Below are 22,565 nucleotides of genomic sequence, written 5' to 3' on the forward strand. Positions count from 1 at the left end.
ACAGCATGATTTAGAAATTTCCCGAAAGGCCCACCCGTCTGCCTCGGCCGGGATGGGTGAAGGTGAGATAAACTGTGAAGGGAGGGCAGGGGTGGTGGGGGAAGGTGTTTCCAGCCCAGATAGCAAGAGCAAAGGTGCAAGGTGTGGCAGGTCATACAGCCTGGAGGAAACACAAGGAAGTCAGTGAGACGGGAACATCAGTGATAAGGCTAGGAGTGGCCCTATAACCCATGAAAACAAAGTTTAGAACAGCCATCACATTCTTTTTCAATTATGACAGAATTAGTATTTCAGTTGCAGTTTTTCTTAGAAAAAAATATTGGAGCAAATAACTTCTGGTTTCACTTGAATTCACAGGCCCTGGCCTACCCAGCCATTTCCGAGTAAATACATTTTTCTCTTCCTTTGGCTGAAAAGGTGTCTAGGGCCACCCTTTCCCCATGTGTTCCTCTCAGGGCTGAAACACTGCAAAAGACAAAGGAAAGAGAAGGTTGAACAAGCAAAGCCAGGACTGGAGGCTTTGTGAAGCTCCAAGTTACCACCGGGTGACTGTAGGGGCTCTGTCCATTTAAGGCCGTTACCAGGAGCAGAGAGAAAGAGCAGATCTGGGAGTGGGAAGCCAGGTGCGGCCTTTAGGTCCTGGGCCTCCCAGAAAAGTCACCACGTGCTATTGACACGCCACGTGAAGTGTCTGTCTCTAAGCTTGGGTTCAAAATGGTCCATGGGATCGAGCACTGGGTGTGGTGCAAAAATAATGAATACTGTTATGCTGAAAATAAAAAATAAATTTAAAAAAAAAGACAGAAATAAAAAAAAAAATGGTCCATGGGAAGCAGCAGCAGAGAGCTTTGAATGAAACAGTGCAGTGGGCTGGGTGCAGACTTCCTTTCTGTCATAATAGGTCCCCTGAGACCTGCTGGATGGCGGTGGGTAGATTGAGCAGAACACAACTCCAGGGACCGACCCTGACATCAGAGCTCATGAAGAAGAAGGAAAAAAAAAAACCAACTATGAGAGTTAGCACCCTGCCTGGTCACCTCTAGTGAAGGTTCCCCTGCCAGTAACTCCTTAAAACTCCTTATCTCCTCAACAGTCATAATTTACAGATGGTAATGATAGTCATAATTTAGACTGTAAGGATCTTGTGGCTGATCTTGGGCAGAACTCTTTGCCTTTGAAGGATTCATTCACCCATGAATTTACTCAAGAAATAATTTTGAGTTCCTGCCCTGACAGACTGTGCTGAGTTCTGAAGATAAGCAGATGAATGAGGCAAACAGATCTTTGTGCTCCCTCTGGCAGAAGAGGCCAGCAATACAGAGGTTGGTAAATACGAAAACGAGATGACAGACTGTACAGATGCAAATAAAATAAGGATCAATGACAGAAATCACATCTGATCATCAACCCTTTTCAGTTTAGGAAATCTGGATTTCAAATCATGTTAGTTATAGCCACTGAGTTACTATGTAAACCCTTTTATTAGGGGCAGTTGTGTGGTTAAGTCAATTTAGCATCTGACTCTTGTTTCAGCTCAGGTCATGATCTCAGGGTTGTGAGATGGAGCCCCATGTTGGGCTCTGTGCTCAATGGAGAGACTACTCGAAGATTCTCTTCCTCTACCCCTTCCCCCACTTATGTGCTCTCTCTCTCTCTCTCTCTCTAAAGTAAATAAATCTTTAAAAAAAATACTTTATTGAAGGTTGATATGAAAAATATCTTTGAAGAACACATTTGGATCTTTATTTTTTTTTTAAAGATTTTATTTATTCATTTGACAGAGATAACAAGCAGGCAGAGAGAGAGAGAGAGAGAGGGAAGCAGGCCCCCCCACTGAGCAGAAAGCCCAAGCGGGGCTCCATCCCAAGATACTGGGATCATGACCCGAGCTGAAGGCAGAGGCTTCAACCCACTGAGCCACCCAGGCGCCCCTGAAGAACACATTTGGATCTTGTGCAAAACAGCAACTAATCATAGTTTTTTTTTCACCATGTTGCAAAATGTTACTCATATTGCAATCTACCCAATCACTTTCTAAAGATTTTATCCCTTGGGAATAGTACTGAAGAGTCTTGCCTTGCCTGCCTGGAAGCTCAGAAAAGTGTGGAAAGCAGTTCAACATCCTAGTTGAGCACACAGGTTCTAAGCAAGACTATCTGAAATCCAATCCAAGTTCTGCCACTTATTAGCACTGTGACGTCAGGCACATTATTATTCTCTCTGTGCTGTAGCTTGCTCATTAGTAAATGCGGATAACAAAAGTATCCACATAATAATGCTGTGGTAAGAATTATATGACTCAGTATATTACTAAAACTCTTAGTAATCAACACAGTATTTGACTGGCACAAAAAATACACACATAGGTTGAGAGAGTAGATCAGAGAGCCCAGAAATAAACCACGCTTATATGACCAATTAATCTACAATAAAGGAGGCAAAAGCATACAATGAGGAAAAGATAGTCTACTGATTAAGTGGTGTTGAGAAAACTGGACAGCTACATGCAAAAGAATGAAACTGGGCCACTTTCTTACACCATACACAAAAATAAACTCAACATGGATTAAAGACCTAAAGCTGAGACCTGAAACCATTAACTCCTAGAAGAAAACACTGGTGATGTTTTTGCTATCAGCCACTGAAACATTTTTCTAGATGTATCTCCTCAGACAAGGGAAACAAATGCAAAAATAAACTATTGAAACCACACCAAAATAAAAAGCTTTTGCACAGCAAAGGAAACCATCAAAACAAAACAACAAAGCAGCCTACTGAATGGGAGGAGATATTTGCAAATGATATATCCAATAAGAGATTAATATCCAAAATATATAAAGAACTCATACTAGTAAACACTAAAAAAAATGCCAAATAATCTGAATAAAAATGTGCCAAGGATCTGAATAGACATTTTTCCAAAGAGGACATATAAATGTCTAACAGACACAGGAAAAGATGCTCAACATCACTCATCATCAGGGAAATGCAAATCAAAACCACAGTGAGTTTTCACCTTAATACTTGTCAGAATGGGTAGAATCAAAAAGACAAAAAAAAAAAATAACAAGAATTGGTGAGGATGTAGAGAAAATGGAACTCTTGTATGCTTCTGGGAAGTGTGGGAATGCAATTTGGTGCCACTCCTGTGGAAAACAGGATAAAGATTTCTCAGAAAATCAAAAATGGAATTACCATATGATCCAGCAATTCCACTACTAGGTATTTACCCAAAGAAAACAAAAACACTCATGTTTTTCACCCCTATGTTTATTGAAACATTATTTATAATAGCCAAGATAGGGAAGTAAGCTAATTGTCCATCAACAGGTGGATGGATAAAGAAGATGTGGCATATGGAATATTACTCAGATACAAAAAAAGAATGAAATCTTGCCATTTGCAACAATATGGATGGGCCTAGAAGGTATAATGCTAAATGAAATAAGTCAAAGCCAAATACTATATGATTTCACTCATATATGGAATTTAGAAACAAAGCAAACAAAGAAAAAAGAGACAAAAAATCCAGGAGGATTGCAGGAGGGCAGGTGGGGGGGATGGGCAAAACAGAAACAGGGGATTGAGGGTACGCTTATCATGATAAGCACTGAGCAATGTAAGGGTTGCCTCTGAAACTAACAGAACACTGTATGTTAATCATTTATCAATTAAAAAAGAAAACTCTTGGAAATATTTGTTACCCATACTATATACTCAGTAGTATTAGCTGTTAATATAATCACTGGTTAGACATTTTCCTCTTAATAGTTCCTGGTTTTTCCTTTTGATATTTATTTTAAGTGCTCTGTCTTATGCATTTTATACACCCTCTTTTGGAAATAGGAGGTGATTTACAACTCAGTCAGTCATCACGCCAAGTAAACTGCTTTCCCCAAATGCAACTCTACTTGATGAGGAACCTTGCCAGTTCCTTTTCCCGCACCATACTCCTTTAGTATATTAGGTATAAATAAGCATGGTTGGCAGGAAAATACAGAAGAGAAACTGAGTTTGGATAAGGTTATTTCCCAACCTCACTTGTTCTAAAGATATCAGAAGCTTGTTTTGCACTCTTTTTTAATTATCTTCAAAGATTTTACCCATTTGACATAAATAGAGACAGTGAGAGAAGGAACACAAGCAGGGGGAGTGGGAGAGGGACAAGCAGACCTCCAACCAAGCGGGGAGCCAGATGCGGGCGATTCTAGGACCCTGGGATCGTGACCCAAGCTGAAGGCAGAGGCTTAACTGACTGAGCTGCCCAGGCACTCCCTGTTTTGCACTCTTCTATGCTTTAGTGGAGTCATATTTTCTAGAATGTGAACATACTGTTCATATATTTTGATCCCAGATACAGTTTTGTAACCTGTGATAAAAAATTTTAGGAAGCAGGTCATGTATTTCTAATGAGCCCATTTCTCGTGGGACGAAGACTTGATGTGTCCCCAAAGAATTGAATTTGCCAGCTCAGTGGGGAGTCCGGATAATTCTCAAGCAAAACCAAGCCATGGCAGAGTACATGGAGTTCTCGGACAGGAAAACAAAACAAACCAGCATTTCGTGGCCCTCATTATCTGACTGTCAAGAGCAGGTGGCAGAAGAGTGTGGCCAAGGCTGTAAGCAAGGCCAGTGATTCTGAAAAATGTCTGAGAATTCCTCATCCTCAGATCAAAGCTGTATCAGAGATGTTTCTTCTACTTCTTGCCTCCACTCTCTACAGATGGCTTAGTTCCTGGCCGCAGAAACTCTTATGTAAAATTTGGCACCCAGGGTGCCTGTGTGACTCAGTGGGTTAAGGGTCTGCCTTCAGCTCACGTCATGATCCCAGGATCCTGGGATCGAGTCCCTCATTGGGTTCTCTGCTCAGCAGGGGGTCTCTCTCTCTCTCACTCTGTCAAATAAATAAATAAAATCTTAAAAAAAAAATGGCTCTCTGAATTCTGTTCCATATATTAAACTTGCAAGGTCCAGGAATTACTAACCCTGAACATAATTCATTAAAATAATTCAGCTAATTATTTTAACAATTACAGTAAACTCACATTCAGTCATGGACAATACAAACTCTAGAAGGAGGAATATATTTAGGACCAGCTGACTAGTCCTGGTTTGCCTTTCATATCTTTGGATTGCCACTGCAGAGAACAAAGGACAATTTGCTGTTCCTCACGTTCATGATATGGCTTGTGAGAAGCCTAAGCCACTTTGACAATTTTCAGAATCATCCTGTATAATGTAGGATATATGATGCTTGAATGAAAAAGGAGGGGGTCTATGAAAATCAGTTTTTTTTTATCAAGTTTTTTTTTAAATTTTATTTATTTGACAGAGAGAGATCACAAGTAGGCAGAGAGGCAGGCAGAGAGAGAGGAGGAAGCGGGCTCCCTGCCAAGCAGAGAGCCCAACACAGGACTCAATCCCAGGACCCTGAGATCATGACCTGAGCTGAAGGCAGAGGCTTAACCCATTGAGCCACCCAGGCACCTCTAGCCAGTGCATTTTTATTGAATGTCTGCTATGCACCAGATACTGTCTAGACACTGGGAATAGTAGTGCATAGGCTGTAGGCAGCAATTTAGATTTTTCCTTTCTTTTCTGGAGCATTTTTTTCCCTCTTAAGATCATTCCTCATGGTCATGAGTAGAAATAGCTGGTTTTTACTCTTCTTTTGGTAGTAAAATGAAGCTGTTCTTGTTTCTAGAGAACAGATGTTAAAATACTGAATCAGGATTGTTGTGCCAAGTTATACATTTTTTGCAGTTTTCAGCATATGGAAATTTTTCTTTGAGTAGTTCTTCCGAAAAACAAAAAATTGAGATTCAAATACTTAAGGGAGACAGGTTTACCGGTACTTCTTTTTTTTTTTTTAAGATTTTATTTATTTATTTGACAGAGAGAGAGATCACAAGTAGGCAGAGGCAGGCAGAGCTGGCGGGGGGTGGGGGGGGCAGGAAGCAGGCTCCCCACTGAGCAGAGATCCCGATGCAGGGCTTGATCCCAGGACCCTGGGATCACGACCTGAGCCCAAGGCAGAGGCTTTAACCCACTGAGTCACCCAGGCGCCCCTACCAGTATTTCATGATAGCTTTTTAGAGAAAAACATTTTTTAAAAAAGAAACAAGGTGCTCTGCCCCTCGGGAAACTTACTTAACCAGGGTTTCTTCGTCTTGGTTCTATCAATATTTTGGGAGGGATAAATCTTGGTGGACAGGCGGCGGGGGTCGGGGTTGGGGCACTGTCCAGTGCAATGCAAGGTGCTAAGCTGTATCCCTGGCCTCGACTCACTAGACGGTAATAATATCCCTCTTCCCCAGTAAGGTGTGACAATCCAAAATGTCTAGAATTTGCTAAATGTGCTCTTGGGAAAAATTGCCTCTTCTTCAGAGAAACGTTGTTCTTAGACCTTCTTCAGTGCTCATTTTATAATATTCAGCACACCACATTAAAATGTCAAGATTCAAGGCTTAAATTTCTGCTTGTCAAACTAGGTACTAGATATGATAGATAGGATAGGTACTACCTATGCTTAATCCTTCATAGGTACGTACATTTACCAAGCAAATTACATGTGTGGCATATCCTGATTGTGCTCAATGTGGAGATGAAGGAAGACTTCTTCAGAGAAAGATGTCCCACTTTTTATTTAACCAAATTTCTTTTGGTCTCTGTGCTTTAAGTTAGGCTATGAACCCCACCTTCCACACAGACTGAACCTCTCAATTTTATCCATCAAAACCGATTACAGGCAAATTTAGGAAAGAATGGCAATTGGACAAGCATGAGAGACCAGCTGAGGAAAAACCATTAGTATCGGTTGCTGTATATTAATAATTCAATGGATAATTGAGGCAATATCATCTATATGTAATTCTGTGCCTTTTTTCTGAAGATTCAAAGATGCTGTGTCTTAAGAGATAAGTTACATTGGCAAATGGAGTGTTGGTTGGCAATGGACACAGTAATATGGGCTGATCTATTGAAGAAAACTGATGCTATTTTGGAAAATTCAGCAAATGAAAGTTGTTCTGCTTCATCAAAATTGAACAGTTGAAATTCTTTCAATAAGTGTGCTGAATTAATTGCATAAATGCATTTATAAAATATTATTCAATGCATAAAAGGAGACCACAAACTTGTGAAAACATTATGTCCATTAAAAATCCCTATGGGAAAGACTGGGGTGGAGGGGTATGAAATAAATGATGTTAACTGTATGACTGAGTGACAGCATTCAAGGGAATGAGCCTCGTTTCATGCCTATAATTTCTTTCCATGATTTAAAAGGTAATTTAATAATACATTACAAAAGGAGTTCTCAGAAAGTAATGGCTGCCAATATTTTTATAATCTCTTCTTTTGCTGTGGGTACTGAAAGTACAAAGACATTATAAAACAAACCTTAGTTTAAAATGTATTTAAATTGTTTATAAAAGTGTGGCTCAACTGACATTACACAATGTAGTGGACTGAATTATGTCCCTTCCGAATGCATATGTTGAAACCCTACCCCCTCAGGTAACGGTATTTGGATATGAGGCCTTTGGGTTATATGATGTCACCCGGGTAGGGGACAAATCTGACAGGACTGGTGTCCTAATAAGGAGAGACACCAGAGAAAAGTCTCTCCTCAAACAGACACGGAGGAGAGGCTATGTGAGTACGGAGAGAGAAGGCAGTTGTCTACTATGCCAAGAAGAGAGCTCCCACCAGAACCTGAATTTGCTGGCACCTTAATCATGGACTTGGAGCCTCCAAAACTGTAAGTAATAAATGGAAGTTAAAGCGACCCTGTCTGCAATATTTTATTATAGCAGCTTGAGAAGACTAATGCACACACAAGTACACATGAACAGAGACATGAACATTTCTGGATGAGTAAAATAACTTGACAATATTTCTTAATTCGGGAAAACCTGTGTCATTTTCCCATCTTTGCAGATAAGGGTAGGATATTGATTCTTGCTATTCGCATGTTTGTGAAAATATGGACAGGCCGTTGACAATAAACTACAGAGACCTCATTAATCCAAGCTTTAAAAATCTGTATATAAGTCACATATCTCTTTGTCAGGCACTTAGTGAAAAAAAGAAGTTTTCATCAGAGAGTTCTTTCTTTTTATTTAGCTTTAGTTTCCAAATTATACAATTCAGCAATAAACTTAGATACCTTTCTGTGTGGGTTTGTTAAACAAAGTCTCTCTGTGAGAACGTTTAAGTTCTTGATGGGGGAATACTGACCCTCAGGGGTATTGTAGGCAACTCTTGGTAGGGGGGGGGGGGGCACGGCTCTCACTAATCAGATTAGCAATAGCCTTAATCAAGAAAAACCAATTAGGAAAGTGTTCTGGGCAGGGGTAAGGACAGCCCAGGGGGGCTTTAGAAACACAAAATTTACTAATTACTTCAACATACCTAATAACAGTCTTCCTAGTTTCCTTTTGCTTAGCTCATTAGTAAGTCTTCAAAAAAAAAAAAACAAAACCCTCCAAATCTAACAAAAATTAAAAAGGAGGGATTCCTGGGTGGCTCAGTTGGTTGAGCATCCAACTCTTGCTCTTGTCTCAGGTCATGATCTCAGGGTAGTAAGATCCAGCCCCCTGTCTGCCTCTGTGCTTAGTGGGGCATCTTCTTGAGAATCTCTCTCCCTCTGCTCTTCCCCCTACTCGCACATACTCTCTCTCTCAAATAAACAAATCTTAAAAAAAAAAAAAAGAAAAAGGAAAAGATACAAGCTAAATTCATCATTTCACCATGACTGATTAAATAGATGTGCAGTCTGCCTACTATGAGCAACACGTAATGTTAGATGTGGATCATTAATATGTAAATATTTTTGCTAAAGAGTAAGGCATTATGAAAATACATGGTATCATTGTTAGAGATTACAGGTTAAGTCAAACAACAGGCAGCATGTGAAGATTCTAAAATGGTATCAAGAGAATTACAATCAAATGAAAATATTGAGGTTTCCTATTTTGACTTGATGAATTATAAATTGGGTCATGGTATAAATAAAAGAATGGTTGATTTATTAACACAATGACCAAAGGAACCCAAATGAATGGAGAGTCAGCTAACCTACATTTTCCATGCTCCACTTAGAACTAAAGATGATTTTTTTTTAAGATGACATGACCTAGAATATCTATCATCTATCATCTATCTATCTACCTACCTATGAGACAGAGGGAGACAAAGAGAGATAGAAAGGGAGGAAAGAGAAAGAGGTGGAGAGAGGGAAAGAGGGAGATGGGGCAAAGAGAAGGAGTGGGGGAGAGAGGAAGATGGGGATAGAAATGGGGAGTAGATTTAAGAAATTGGCTGGTGAGATTACGGAGGCTTGGTAAATCCAAAATCTGCAAGCTGGAGACTCAAGGAAGTGCTGTAGTTTAAGATCAAACGCAGAATTTTTTTTTTCGTGGGGGGAAGTCAGTGTTAGCTCCCTTAAGGCCTTCAACTAATGGGATAAGGCCCACTCACATTATGGAGGATAATCTGCTTTACCGAAAGTCCACTGATTTACATGTTGATCTCATTCAAAGAACACTTTCACAGAAACATCCAGAATAATGTTTGACTGATATCTAGGACTGTAGCCTAGCCACGGTGACATATAAAAATAAACATCATTAGTCCACTCTTGTCAACTTGGCACCCATGCACAACTGTTTAACCCACTGAGCCACCCAGGTGCCCCCATGCACAACTGTTTAAAACCATAATCTCCAAATAAAGATAATGACAAACTCATAACTTCTGCCCCACATTAACAACTATCCTGGCATACAAGTAAAACATACTAACACTTTCCGCAGAAAAGGATGCAAAGTTTTGGGGTAATGTTTACTCTTCTTCTATTACTTAATGGATTACTTAAATACTGTATTTTGTATCTTCTTTGCCCTCCATAAGCACATCAGCTGACCATGATTCTTTACCTGGTGGGGTAAAGGGTCTGGTTATCAGTTTTCCATTGACCTTAATCACAGGACATGGCAATACTCAGAAATGCCCTGAGGGCTCTTCTGTTATTTCAGACATACTCTTCCTTACCTCCATTGTGAAGTAACAGTCCAATTTTCCCTTGGTAGTCCGGATCAGTCACCCCAGCCCACGCAGAGAACCCCCCCCTCCCCCCGCTCTTTGCCTGTTGATTCAGAAACATGAGGAGTGCAAAGCAGTCAGGCCGCCATCTTAACTTCCCGTTAGTTGGAATTAGTGCTGTGTTTCTGGGTGGAACCATTCTTCTCTTTGGAACCGAGATCTTTAGGCCAGCAGAACATAGGGTCATGGGGAGAAGGAGAACTTTTTTGCAATTGGGCCACCTGGGTAATAATGAGTGGTGACACTCTCCTTTCCACCCCTGAACTCCTAGACTCCTGAAGCGGGGGTATGGGAGAAAATAGCACCATCTACTGGATGCTGATCCACAGCATATACAGCCTTCTAGACATGCTTGCCTCAGCCCTTCACTGTTGTGCCACCCGGCTGGCACTATACACAAGTCTCCTACAAGTCATTTCACCCTTCTATTAAACCAGCTGCTTTGGGATAGTACAGAACATGGTAAGGCCAGTGAATTCTATGAGCATGAGCCCATTGCCACATTTCATGTGCTTTGAAGTGAGTTCCGTGATCAAAAGCAATGCTGTGCAGAATACCATGATGGTGAAGAGGCATTCTAGAAATCCACTCATGGTCATTTTGGTAAAAGCACTACTTGCAGGGAGGCAAATCCACATCCTCTATTTCAGTAAGAACAAAACACCGACCCACGATAGAAGTACAATCTGCCTCTAGGTAGCTGGCTTATACCCTGAGGACTCCGTGTTGGTCTTTGATGCTGGGAAATTGGGCATTCACCAGTCTATTTGTAGACAAGTTGGCCTTGGTGAGCCAAAGTCCATGTGCTGAGCCCAACCTTTATCCCTGCCTCTATGGCCACTTGGTTTATGAGCTATCAGTGCATAATAGGGATAGTTAGGTATTCACAGAATAGGTCATCCTTTCCTATCCACTTGATTATTAAAATATTACTTTGGTGAGGTCACTCTTTGGTAAACATTATGTGGTACACAAGTATCTTCATGTCTTTGCCCATTCCATATACCCCTTCCCTAGACTCACTTGTCATCAATTTTCCAATCATGTTCTTTCAAAGTCCCTGACCACCCAGTCAAGCCACTGGCCACAGGCCATAAATCAGTATACAGTTGCACATTGGGCCATTTCTCCTTGCGAGCAAAGTGAATAACCAGGTGCATTGCTTGACATTCTGTTCACTGAAAGGTTTTCCCTTCTACCACTATCCTTCAGAGTATGTCCCAGAGAGAAGCAGTTGTTCATCCCTACAGATCATCTCTTCTGTCAACAGATTATAGGGGCTTCCTCATGAGGCCATAGATGCAGGCTAAGGGAGAAAAGGTAGTGTAGTACCAGTGGGGATGATAGGCATTTCTTTGAATAAATTACTGGTGTCTTGAGGGCTTTTTTGGGTCTGATCAGATATATACAATACATTATGCCAGAAATGTAATGGGTCAAAATGATATCTTATGGAAGGGCAAGGTGATCAAGATTCCTGCAAATTGAATTCTGGCAGAGAGCTGCAGAGCTGATAGACCCCTGAGGTAGAATAGTGAAGGTGTCTTGCTGGCCCTGCCCCCTGAAAGCAAACTGCTTCTCGTAGTCTTTATCAATAAGGATGGAGAAAAAAGCATTTGCCAGATCAACAGCCACATACCAGGCACCAGGCACCATTTAGCAATGAAATCACATCTGTTAGAGCAGCTGCAATCAGAGTCCCCACTGCATTAAGCTTATGACTATCCACTGTTATTCTACAAAATCCATTTGTCCTCTGCACAAGCCAAATAGGCAAGTTGAAGGGGAATATGGTGAGAATCACTACCTCTGCATCTTTCAAGAGAAACAGAATGTGAGCAGAGTGGAGGGGAGGAGCAGAGGGAGACAGAAAGAGAGAATCTAAAGCAGGCTCCACGTCCAGCACCGAGAGCAACGTAGAGCTCTATCTCACCACTCTGAGATCATGATCAAAGCTAAAATCAAGAGTTAGACACTTACCTGACTGAGTCACCCAGGTGCCCCTCAATTATGCCTTTTTGAACTGAGGAAATGATGACAGAATGGGTTCAGACACCTACTGAGCCCACTGTGAGATGGTTCTAACCTAAAACTTCACTGGTCGGGCGCCTGGGTGGCTCAGTGGGTTAAGCCTCTGCCTTTGGCTCAGGTCATGATCTCAGGGTCCTGGGATCGAGTCCCGCATCGGGCTCTCTGCTCAGCAGGGGGCCTGCTTCCCTTCCTCTCTCTCTGCCTGCCTCTCTGCCTACTTGTGATCTCTGTCAAAAAAAATAAATAAAATATTAAAAAAAAAAAAACAAAAAAACTTCACTGATCACCTGACCTCCATAAACTCCTATTTTGACCAATGGACCACAGAGACATTTTGGGTTTCCTAGAACTAGTGTCAGTTAAGAGCCAGTGTTCAGTAATCCCTGAAAGCTCTCATGATTTTCTCTTTCCCCAAGGTACAGTTACCCTGGTTAAAGATCGCAGGTCCCTTTGGGGATGGCTGGGAAAAAGATTAATGGAGTAAATTTTTAGCAATATTCAGGAGTTTCAAGGGGACTTGGCTTCCCCTTCATTCGGTCTATAAACTGGCTCATATCTGGGGATTGATGAAGGGGGTCCTAACTCTGTTTTTATGATTCAAGTTAAATTTTGTTCAGTTGACCTAAAATTTTTCTGCTTATACAAATTAAGCAAAAATTTGGTGGGCTTCCCAAATATTTCACTTTGAGGAACACCATCATCAACCAGTCAATGACCAAGCTCTCTCCAAGTCAGAATATTCTGATTTCTACTTTATCCTGCTGTCCATTATGGAACCATGACCACCTTGACTTTGGCATTCGAGGGTCATCATTTAGCTCCTGCCACACCAGGATCCTCACTGCATTTAGGTTTCCCAATTTCATGACAGCAGTTCCCACTGTAAGTTCTGGCATACAGAAAAGAATGATCACGGAGCTCTTCAGGGATGCTTGGGCTCCCCTCACAAATTTATTTCTGTGGCCCAGCCAAATTAACACATAAAATGAACCATCACAACCATTACATTTTCTCCTAACACATTCACCATATGCAGGACTTCTGTCGCAAATTTTAATGAACAGAATCCTTGCTGGATGGCTTGGTGGTTGAACATAAAATACATATTGACAGGAAGGAAGTTTTAGTTATTTGGAATTATTTTTTTTCTCTGTTTTTCAACCAAATTGTTCATTACTGGTAAATTTTTTACCTCTAAACAGACTCAGCTTAAGTTACAACAATGAAAAATTATGCGAGGTATGAAACAGGCACAGTGAGAAGAACACTGGTTTAGAAATTAGCAGCAGAGCGGATTTTATTTCTAGATTTTCTAATTGGTCATGTGACTTGGAATCTTGAATCTTGGCTGTTCTAGGACTCAACTTTCTCTTCTGTCATATAATATTCTATCTACTTCCGAGCCATCTTAATAATCAAATAAAGTAATGAACAAGTGAGATTATTACTCCAAGTGTCTTCTGACCAGAACAGAATGATGTTGCTCTTGCTCTGTATGTTACATGCTATACTCTTAATGCTACCCTGACTCTGAGTCCAAATACCTCATGCTTCTTTATTAATAGATGTTGAGGATACATCTTGTCACCTTAATTAGATAGTGAAACACTTGACACAGATGTATGTATATATAGTACTGTGCCATGAAAAAAATCAATGAATGAATGACTCAGAACTGAAGGCCTGATTCCTTTAATCAATGAATAAAAAATCAGAGGGTGGTTCACAAAGCCTTGTGGGTATTTGATTCATCTGAAAGCTTACTAAAATGGCTCTTTTACCAGACCCCATTTTCTGAGATTCTGATTGAGGAAGTCAGAGGTAGGGCCCAAGTAGAAGGATTTTAATGACTAGTCCACAGTTTCAGATGTCAGGGGGAAGAGAGATACGGGTGTAGGGAATTTAACTAAGTGTGTTCTGGGATTCCAGATCATATCTTGTACCTTAGCCTTTATCTTTAATGTAAGCCTATGTTGTCCCTCTGACTCATTTTTCCCCTTAAAACAGTACATAAAATAACCTGCTTACTTGAGAATTCTTATTTCTAATAGGAGTGGGAGGGGGCGAACAGAGTTAGAATGCTGCAGAGCATGGCTACTCTCCAGCCAGGGCCTTTGTCTGAACTTAGTCTTCCCCCCCGCTTGCGCTAAGATAATTTTGATGAGAGACTTTCTACACATTTACTACCAGATCTGAGTTCACAGGTGGAACCCATAATGACACATGCATCGTAAGAGGTGGGATGGGGACACATCTTTTCAAATAAATAACCAAACCTTTATTTATTTATTTGACAGACAGAGAGAGAGAGAGAGAGAGAGAGAAAGCAGGCTCCCTGCTGAGCAGAGAGCCAGATGCAGGGCTCGATCCCAGGACCCTGAGATCACGACCTGAGCCGAAGGCAGAGATTTAACCCACTGAGCCACCCAGCTGCCCCATTAACCAAACCTTTAAAACATTATTTTTTTCCTCTGTATTCTGGCTTCAACTAAAAGTTGAAACAAATAACTATTTAAAGGAATTTTAAAATTATCATTCAATTATATGCACAGATAGTAGAACAGTATACCAATGATTAATAAACATATTGCATTACCCCAGCGGGAGAAAGGTTATATATCAAGGGATCCTAATTTCCTAGTAAGACATAGTCCACCACTTATATGGATTGAAAGACTTATTCAGACTCATTCAAGCAGAGTTTTCAAATGAGGCTGGAGATTCCTATCTCTCAGTCCAGACAACCATATCTCAACATGTTTGTTGAACCAGGTAAACAACATGGAAACAAAATGGTTGTAATATATAAAAACCTTTGACGGCAAGACCTGATTAAATGGAAATCAACTGAACATCATGAGCTCAATCCATGAAAAAGACAACTGAGTCACAGAATAACATTGAGAAATGGCCGCAAAACCATAACGCAAATTATTGTCTGCTCCCAAATATCATACTAGTATACGTGACCGTTTTCCAAACATGTGAGTTAGCGATATTTGCTACTGTCAATAGTTAGATGCGGTACTAACTGTATCCATCCGAAGAAAAGACACAGCACTAGTCACTTCCTATAGTGAGATTCCAGGAGTTTAGTCATTAGTCATTGACACATACCAACTAATTATTCTTGAACCACATGGGAAATTATATTTTTTTAAAAAGATTAATATGAAGGTCAGTTATTTATATATGAATCCATATGGTGAACTGGAAATCCTTATTTTCTGATGGAATTTATGGATTATAATCTATGCCAATAAATTGACAGTCTCTCAGGGAATATCTGAATAAATATAAATATACTATTTGGAAATATGCAGTTAGGCCTTTATAGGAGATTAATTCTGAATTAAGGCTGATGCTTTCCCTTTCCAGTTCTCTCCATAGGCTCTTACTCTGCATCAGAAGTGCAGCAAGGCACAAACAGCACCCACTCTTCTCTGATAATGTACAATGTCTACTACTAAACTCATCAAAAATTTCAGACATTAGTCTGTAAAATGAAGGTTCTTAGAAGTCTGAAAAAATTACTTCATGTCCAAATGAAACTGTGAGTAGTGGCTACACAAGACTAGAAGAAAAAGAACAGGTTTGGTCCACCAAAAGTGCAGGCCATCAGAAAGTCGTCATCCATCAGAGCTGCATGGGGGACATGGTCCTTGGCCTAATTGTTTAATATCACTTTCACAGGTGAGAGAAGCACTCTGTTTTCTCCTCCAGTAACTATGCTATTTAAATGGATACGGACTCCATTGTACACTCTTTGACAATGTTCATGACTGCGTGCTCGCCGATCCAGTCACCTACGTTTCACATGCTTTTTAGTCTTAGTGGAATATTAAATATTAAACCCACTCTGTTCATTTTACAGATGGGCAGGGCTAGAATATCTTTCACGTTATTAAAGCTGCCATTTCACAATGTGAATTCTGCTCTCTAGTTCTAAATCTGAGCCATTATTTCAGAATGTATAAGCCAATGCAATTTATTGCTTCATATCTACAGCGAACACCTACGTCTCTTGCTCAGTCAAAAACAAATTTCGATTCCTTGGTTTCTGTTTCTATGTACCCTACCCCAAGTTCTACAAAGGACGTGGGTGAATGAAAGGGAAGTTCTGAGAATCCCTGAGTCTGAATTCCTGCCTACCTTCTAAGGGCCTGCCTCTACGTAACACGTTCTATCTTGAATATCCGTGTACACGAGTTCTCTGCTGTACAAGAGTTGAAGTCCTTTAAGGACAGAGGCCTTAATCATCATTTTGTGCCTCAGACATTATCACTGAATGCAAAAGTTCTGCTGGACCCCGTCTCCAGCTGCACGTGTGTTCATCACGGAGCTCACCTCCTAACCCTGAGCTCTTCCAGAGAAGGAATGGTAGGCTCACTTGTTATCCCTTCGGCTGAGAAACTTTACAAGGCCAATCAATGTTATGTAAGGGACTGAATGGATGAACGAGGTGTGAGGATGAAGGGCACACTAGATGCTAAGCCATGTCTCAGGTCTCTGAACTCCTTGTCCCCGGGGACTCGGCCGTACAAAAGGCAAGAAGCTCTGCCAGTCAGGTTGATGTGTATGGTCTCTAAAAGCCTGTGTGAACCAACTGGCTTGGGATTAGTTCTGTGAAGTCATTTGCATAGCTGTAACATCTTTAAAGTTCAAATTTGGTACCACTTCACAAGGGTGCTAATAAGAAGTTACTTTGAATCATCTTTCCTGTTCATTGAACAGTGCTTTAAAATTCCATTTAATGTGTTCATTTCCAGAATTCAGCATTTGGGGGGGGGGGTGGCCAAAATACTCACTCTTGACTCTGCCTATCATTATAAATTCTGTGAGTGATCATTCGATTATATTTAGTTCAATCCTATTTTAGGAGTTCTGGTGAAAAAAAGAATGTACAGAAATATCTAAATTATGTAGAAAGTAGCAGGCAAGGTGACACCTCTTATTTTCACAGTAGCTACTTGATGTAAGTTGGGAAATTCACCCATTCATTCACTTACTCATTCATTCAACTGCTGGTTGAAAGTCCGTACTATGTTGCAGGCATTATACTAGGTGTTATAGACCTTCTAACACCTGCAATGGTTTTAAGCTCATTTGTATCCCCAGAATATGTCCTAAAACTCAGATGAATTTAGAGACCCATCAAGACCCTGGAGCTTCTTTAGGGCTTGGACAGTTCCCAGAAGTGAAATGAATGGGATGGACAATTTCAGATTCTGCTAATGAATTCACAGGGGATTTGCCTTCAACTGATATGCCATTTCAACCCTGACATAATTCCCCAGGGAAGGGCCTACTTACACCAGCACAAGCTGGCTTCCCCCACATCCACCCAGTTCTAATCCAAACTCCAGCAGTGATACCATGAAAAATGCACTGAAGAGTAGTGGTTTCAAACATCTGTGGAGACTATACTTCTATTTATTGGGCAAGTGCTGTGTGGTGTGATGTGATGTGCACTGTGATGATGCTTTTCATGGGTGCAGCTGCAAGACTGACTAAACCAACGGGCAATGGCCAGAGCATGTATCAGAATAGAGCTTTGACCTACAACCTGCTGCACCCGCCCGCGAACCCAAACCCTTATCTACAGTAAACACCCTAGAAAGCCAACCTGCTATATGTCAGATTTGCAGGAAGTCAAATTGCTATCTCTAGTAACCATCTACCCAGCTAAACTCTGACCTCTGGGATGGTTGGTCCAAAACAGCCAGGATGTGACGAATAACTGGCCACTTCTCTAATGTTTATCCCTATTTCCAACTTAGCATCAACCAGCAAAAGCCATATATGTGTCACTAGCCAATCCCACAGGATGCCCTGCTTCTTATGAGCCCACCTACAGCTTCTCTGTGCCAACAGCTCCCAATCAGGGGGCACCTAAAGCCTTCCCTTCTTCTACCAGGAAGCTTTCCAGCTCCTTCACCTGCTTCTGAGTCTGTGCCAAAATGCAAGGGCTGGTGCCTTCCAAACTCCTTTGCTCTAGCAAGCTCAGAATAAATAGCCTGTGAGTGTTTTCATTTGGTTAGTCTTCCTTTATTTCCACACAACCATTATACTCATTTCACAGATAAGGGAAGTTAGAGATTCCCTTTGGAATGGAGCTGTCCAAGTGGCAGAGCAAAGTACTGAAACTGATCTCACTAATTCCAAAGTGATTCTATTCACTGTTACTCAAATGTAGAAAAGATGAGAGAAGCTTCTCCTCCACTGTCCTCTGCTAAACTTAATTTGTACTTTTGGAGTCCTTTTATTTTTTCTTCAAAGAAAGTGATCCAAGTTTAATGAGTATCAGTCTACCGGCCTGGTAGTTAAACACGAAAGTTCAAGTCAGATGCAGAGTTTAAGGAGATATCCAGGGTTGTAATGGTGTCCGAATTTCATTACCATGATTTGAATATATGAACAGGTCTAGACCCCAATGGGTGGAGAGAGATGAGTTGTTTGTGGGGGGAAAAGTCCTCTGACGGTGCTGTCACCCATCCTTGGGACCACAGAGTGGCCACCTTGGTGCATCTGACTGACTGAGGGCAATTATTCGAATGTGAACCACTGTGTAACTTTAAAAGCATTTAAAAATAAGAGGCTAGCTCTCGAATGCATCATTTTAGCACCTGTGTAATTATCAGTTTAGAGTACTGGGCAAACATCCTAGTAAAATGGTGTTTGAGAGCAAGAGAGACAGTTGATTAATGATAATACAGTTCTAAGGAAAAGAAGTTTCCCTTTTAGTCACTACCTTTTGTCATTTTAAGCCACCTAGTTCTAAAGGAGTAAAGGTTCCAAGGTTAAGTAAGGTCTCAAACTCACACAGACTTTCCTCTCCAGTGCACAGAAATCCCTCAAGTTCTGTGTCCAAATCTGTGTGAATCCTTTTGTGCAACATGAAATGTTCTGCATTGCCACCGAAGCACAAAGATATCCAGAGGCAAGTCCATGCTGGGCCTTCACACCCAGCAGGCCAAGAACAGAAGCAGACCGCACCCCCCAACCCGGCCCCTGCCGCATTCCCCATGCTTCTCTGTCACTGAGTACACTGACTTCAGAGATTTCTCTGGGGGCTGGAGAGGGAGGGGAGTTTTCTCAGGACTCTGAGCAAGAGCACACGCCCTAGGGCACTTGGCCACACCCAGCGACTTTGCCCTCAGGGAAATCAACCCACTTCCTGGGGCTAAGGTAATCCTGCGGGATGAAAGGCAGGAAGCTGCCACTGGCCTGCAGCTGGAATTTGCAACAAGAAAGAGGAGACAGTTTACTTTTCATTTCAAATGTTAACCCAGGAAGGAAAGAAATGATTTTACAATTCATACTTTTTTTTCTTTGAGAAGTAATTCGGAATATAACGTTAGAGCAAACGTTAGGAATATTATCAGGTTGTGATGAAGTCTGCAGAAACATGAAATGTGAAAATTAAAAAAAAAATAATTTAAGGATTGAGCTAGAGAGACTAGGGGGTGGGGGACAACAATCTTTTTTTCCTTGAAGAGGACAGAAACTGAGGAGTATATAAACACAAATAAGAACCACAGTTTTGCACATTATCTAGGTAAGACAAATCTAAAATTTGCAGAAATTTCTCCTTCATGTTTTTGAGAATGTATTTTTGGATTTCTGTCAAATATTACAGTAAAAAAATCACATACTACTAGAGGAAGAAAAAAGAAATGGGGAGATGCATTTTAGCATGTTTACAAACGTATGTAAACATCACACAGTATATCTGTACCCATGTACATAAGCTTTATAAACGTAATACGTAAACAACTTGATCTTTCTTTAGTACAAATTCAAAATGGCATTTTTAAAACTAGCCTTTAAAAATTCAATGAGATTCCTAGCCCTTTAGAGAAAGTACACGCTTATCTGGGAATAATGACATAGTTCAGTTACCCTTTCAAACGACATAGGATTTCCCTCCTGTCATCAAAAAACCATGTCTGGAATTGGTGTTGGCCTAGATGTTCTCAGAAGCTTTTTTTTTTTTTTTTTTTTTTTTAAGATTTTATTTATTTCAGAGAGAAAGAGGGAGAGTGAGAGCACAAACAGGGGGAAGGGCAGAAGAAGCAGGCTTCTCCATGAGCAAGGAGCCCAGCGCGTGCTCCACCCCAGGACCCTGAGATCATCACCTGAGATCATCACCTGAGATCATCACCTGAGCCAAAGGCAGATGCTTACCAGACTGAGTCACCCAGGCAACCCTCTCTGAAACTTTTTAAAAAGATAATAGTCTTTTCTCAATAAAAGCTTATAAGGAGAAGAAAAAATAATGCTAATAAATTACACATAGAGAATTCTAATTCAGAGGAAAGAGAAAGGCAGGAAACTTCTAGGGAGGTCAATTTTTTTCCAGGAAAGTATAGGCAAGTTTAGTCATGAGAACCATCACCTCTCACCCACTCTATGAAAGAGAGAGAGAGAGATGAGGAGGAAGGGCGGGGGAGGGGGAGAAGGGAGCAAGAGCAGGACAAATTCCAGAGGGGAGAGAAGGAGCCTGAGTATGATGGTGGGAGAAGGAAAGAGAACTGAACAAAATCTGTCCTTCTGTCCTGTACACAATGAGGGATGAACAGTTAAGTGAAAAACCAAACAAGCAAAAAAACCAAAAACACACACAAAAAACCCCAAACCACTATGTGCTATAATCTCTCTCTGTTACCCTATAACCTTAGAAAAGTCTGCTATTCATTTAGTGGAACCCTGTGGGGAAAGTGTCTGGAAGGAGCATCAAGCACGTGTGGTGAGGAAGTAGCAGAGACCTGAAGCATTCTGTGGGGCAGGAAGTCAGAATGAGAAGGGAGCAGGAGAATGTCAGCCGGCTTGCCAGCAGTCCTTGGGAGGAATTTGGGTGCAAATTCTGATTTCACAGAATATGGAAAGGGGCTCTAATCTATGTTATTTGCATACTAAAGGAAAGGGGGACTCCAACCAGACACCTGGGTGGCTCAGTGGGTTAAGCCTCTGCCTTCGGCTCAGGTCATGATCTCAGGGTCCTGGGATCTAGCCCCACATCGGGCTCTCTGCTCCGTGGGGAGCCTGCTTCCTCTCTCTCTCTCTCTCTCTCTGCCTACTTGTGATCTCTCTGTCAAATAAATAAATAAAATCTGTTTAAAAAAAAAATTTAAAAATACCTGAAAAGATATTTTGTGTAAGCAACGGTAAATCCAGTGATTCCTGGTTGGAGGATGGAGTTAGAAGAATATGAACATTTGTCTTCTTGATCTTGGAAGGATAATTTTGGAAGTTCTTGGAATAATGGAAAAGAAAAGGCTAGAAAATTAGGGCAGGAGACACCATCTCAAATATAGAATAAAAGTAACACTGGGATTAATACCAAGATGACTGAATAATCATTGAGAAAACATACTGAATAAATATTCTTAAATTATCTTTTTGTTTAACACAAAAAGCTGACTGTCCCTCTTTCATAGAAATAATAAATAAAATATTCAAAATGCAACAGCAAAACTTTGTGTCATCCAAAAGCAAGTCAAGGGAGATATATTATAATTATCTATTTGAAAGAATTTTCATGGCCTCAGCTCATAAGTATAAAAGATTTGAAAATTTTACATTATAAGTATATATTGTTGAAGGATAATATTTCTGACTTTGCTTCTTTATTAATAGATGTTGAGGATACATCTTGTCACCTTAACCACTTGACACTTAACCAACTGATCTACTCATATGAGTGACTGTCTTCATAAGAGAGAGAGATCTTTCTCCTGGGTTTGAAGAAAAAGCTTTCCTGAATTCTAAAACTGCATGGAAACTGTGAGACAATAATTACGTGTTGTTTTAAACTGGTAAATTATGGGCAATTTGTTACATAATGGAAGACTAATCCAGTTGCCCTTGCTCGTTTCTTTTTTTTTTTTTTTCTTCAAGATTTTACCTGTTTATTTGAGAGAGAGCACGCAAGAGCAGGATGAGGGGCAGAGGGAGACGCTGACTCCCCACTGAACAGGGAGCCCAAGGAGGGGCTCCATCTTGGGACTCCAGGATCATGACCTAAGCCGGAGGCAGAAACCTACCAACTTGTTGCTTTCAACCAAAGAATTCAGACTGATAAAGTGCTGGCTCGTTTAAAAAATTCCTTGGTTGAAATCTGAGAAGCATATTTCAATCAAAAAAGAACAAAACTGCTTCTATTTCTCTTGGGATTAAATGTCACAAAATATGTTGTCTTCTATGTACCTGCAGTTTTAGCATGAGTAAAGCAGTCCTTCTCTCATTATGACCACTAAACCAGCTTTATCAAACTTTTTTTTTTGTCTCCGGATCTCCTTATACTCCTAAATATTCTTGAGTATCCCAAAGAGTTTGTATGTTGTTATATCCACCAATATTCAGCATATTTGAAAATAAAACTGAGATTTAAAAAATATTTACTTATCATATAAAACAATGGCAAC

At 40.7% G+C, this 22,565-nt stretch overlaps 1 protein-coding gene across 4 annotated transcripts in view; it reads right to left on the reverse strand.

Annotated features, from left to right (window-relative positions):
- The window catches only part of FAR2 (fatty acyl-CoA reductase 2), a 136,051-nt gene that overhangs the window by 45,627 nt on the left and 67,859 nt on the right, over positions 1–22,565 (reverse strand). The window contains exon 1 of one of the 4 annotated variants that reach the window (XM_082738991.1): positions 21,279–21,388. The exons of the other annotated variants lie outside the window; for them this stretch is intronic. The gene's annotated coding sequence lies outside the window, so the exon portion shown is untranslated. Of the gene's footprint in view, positions 1–21,278; positions 21,389–22,565 lie in introns of those variants that run through there. 4 annotated transcript variants of the gene reach the window in all.

Source organism: Mustela nivalis (genome assembly GCF_964662115.1).
Source record: "Mustela nivalis genome assembly, chromosome: 7".
NCBI lineage: Eukaryota > Metazoa > Chordata > Mammalia > Carnivora > Mustelidae > Mustela > Mustela nivalis.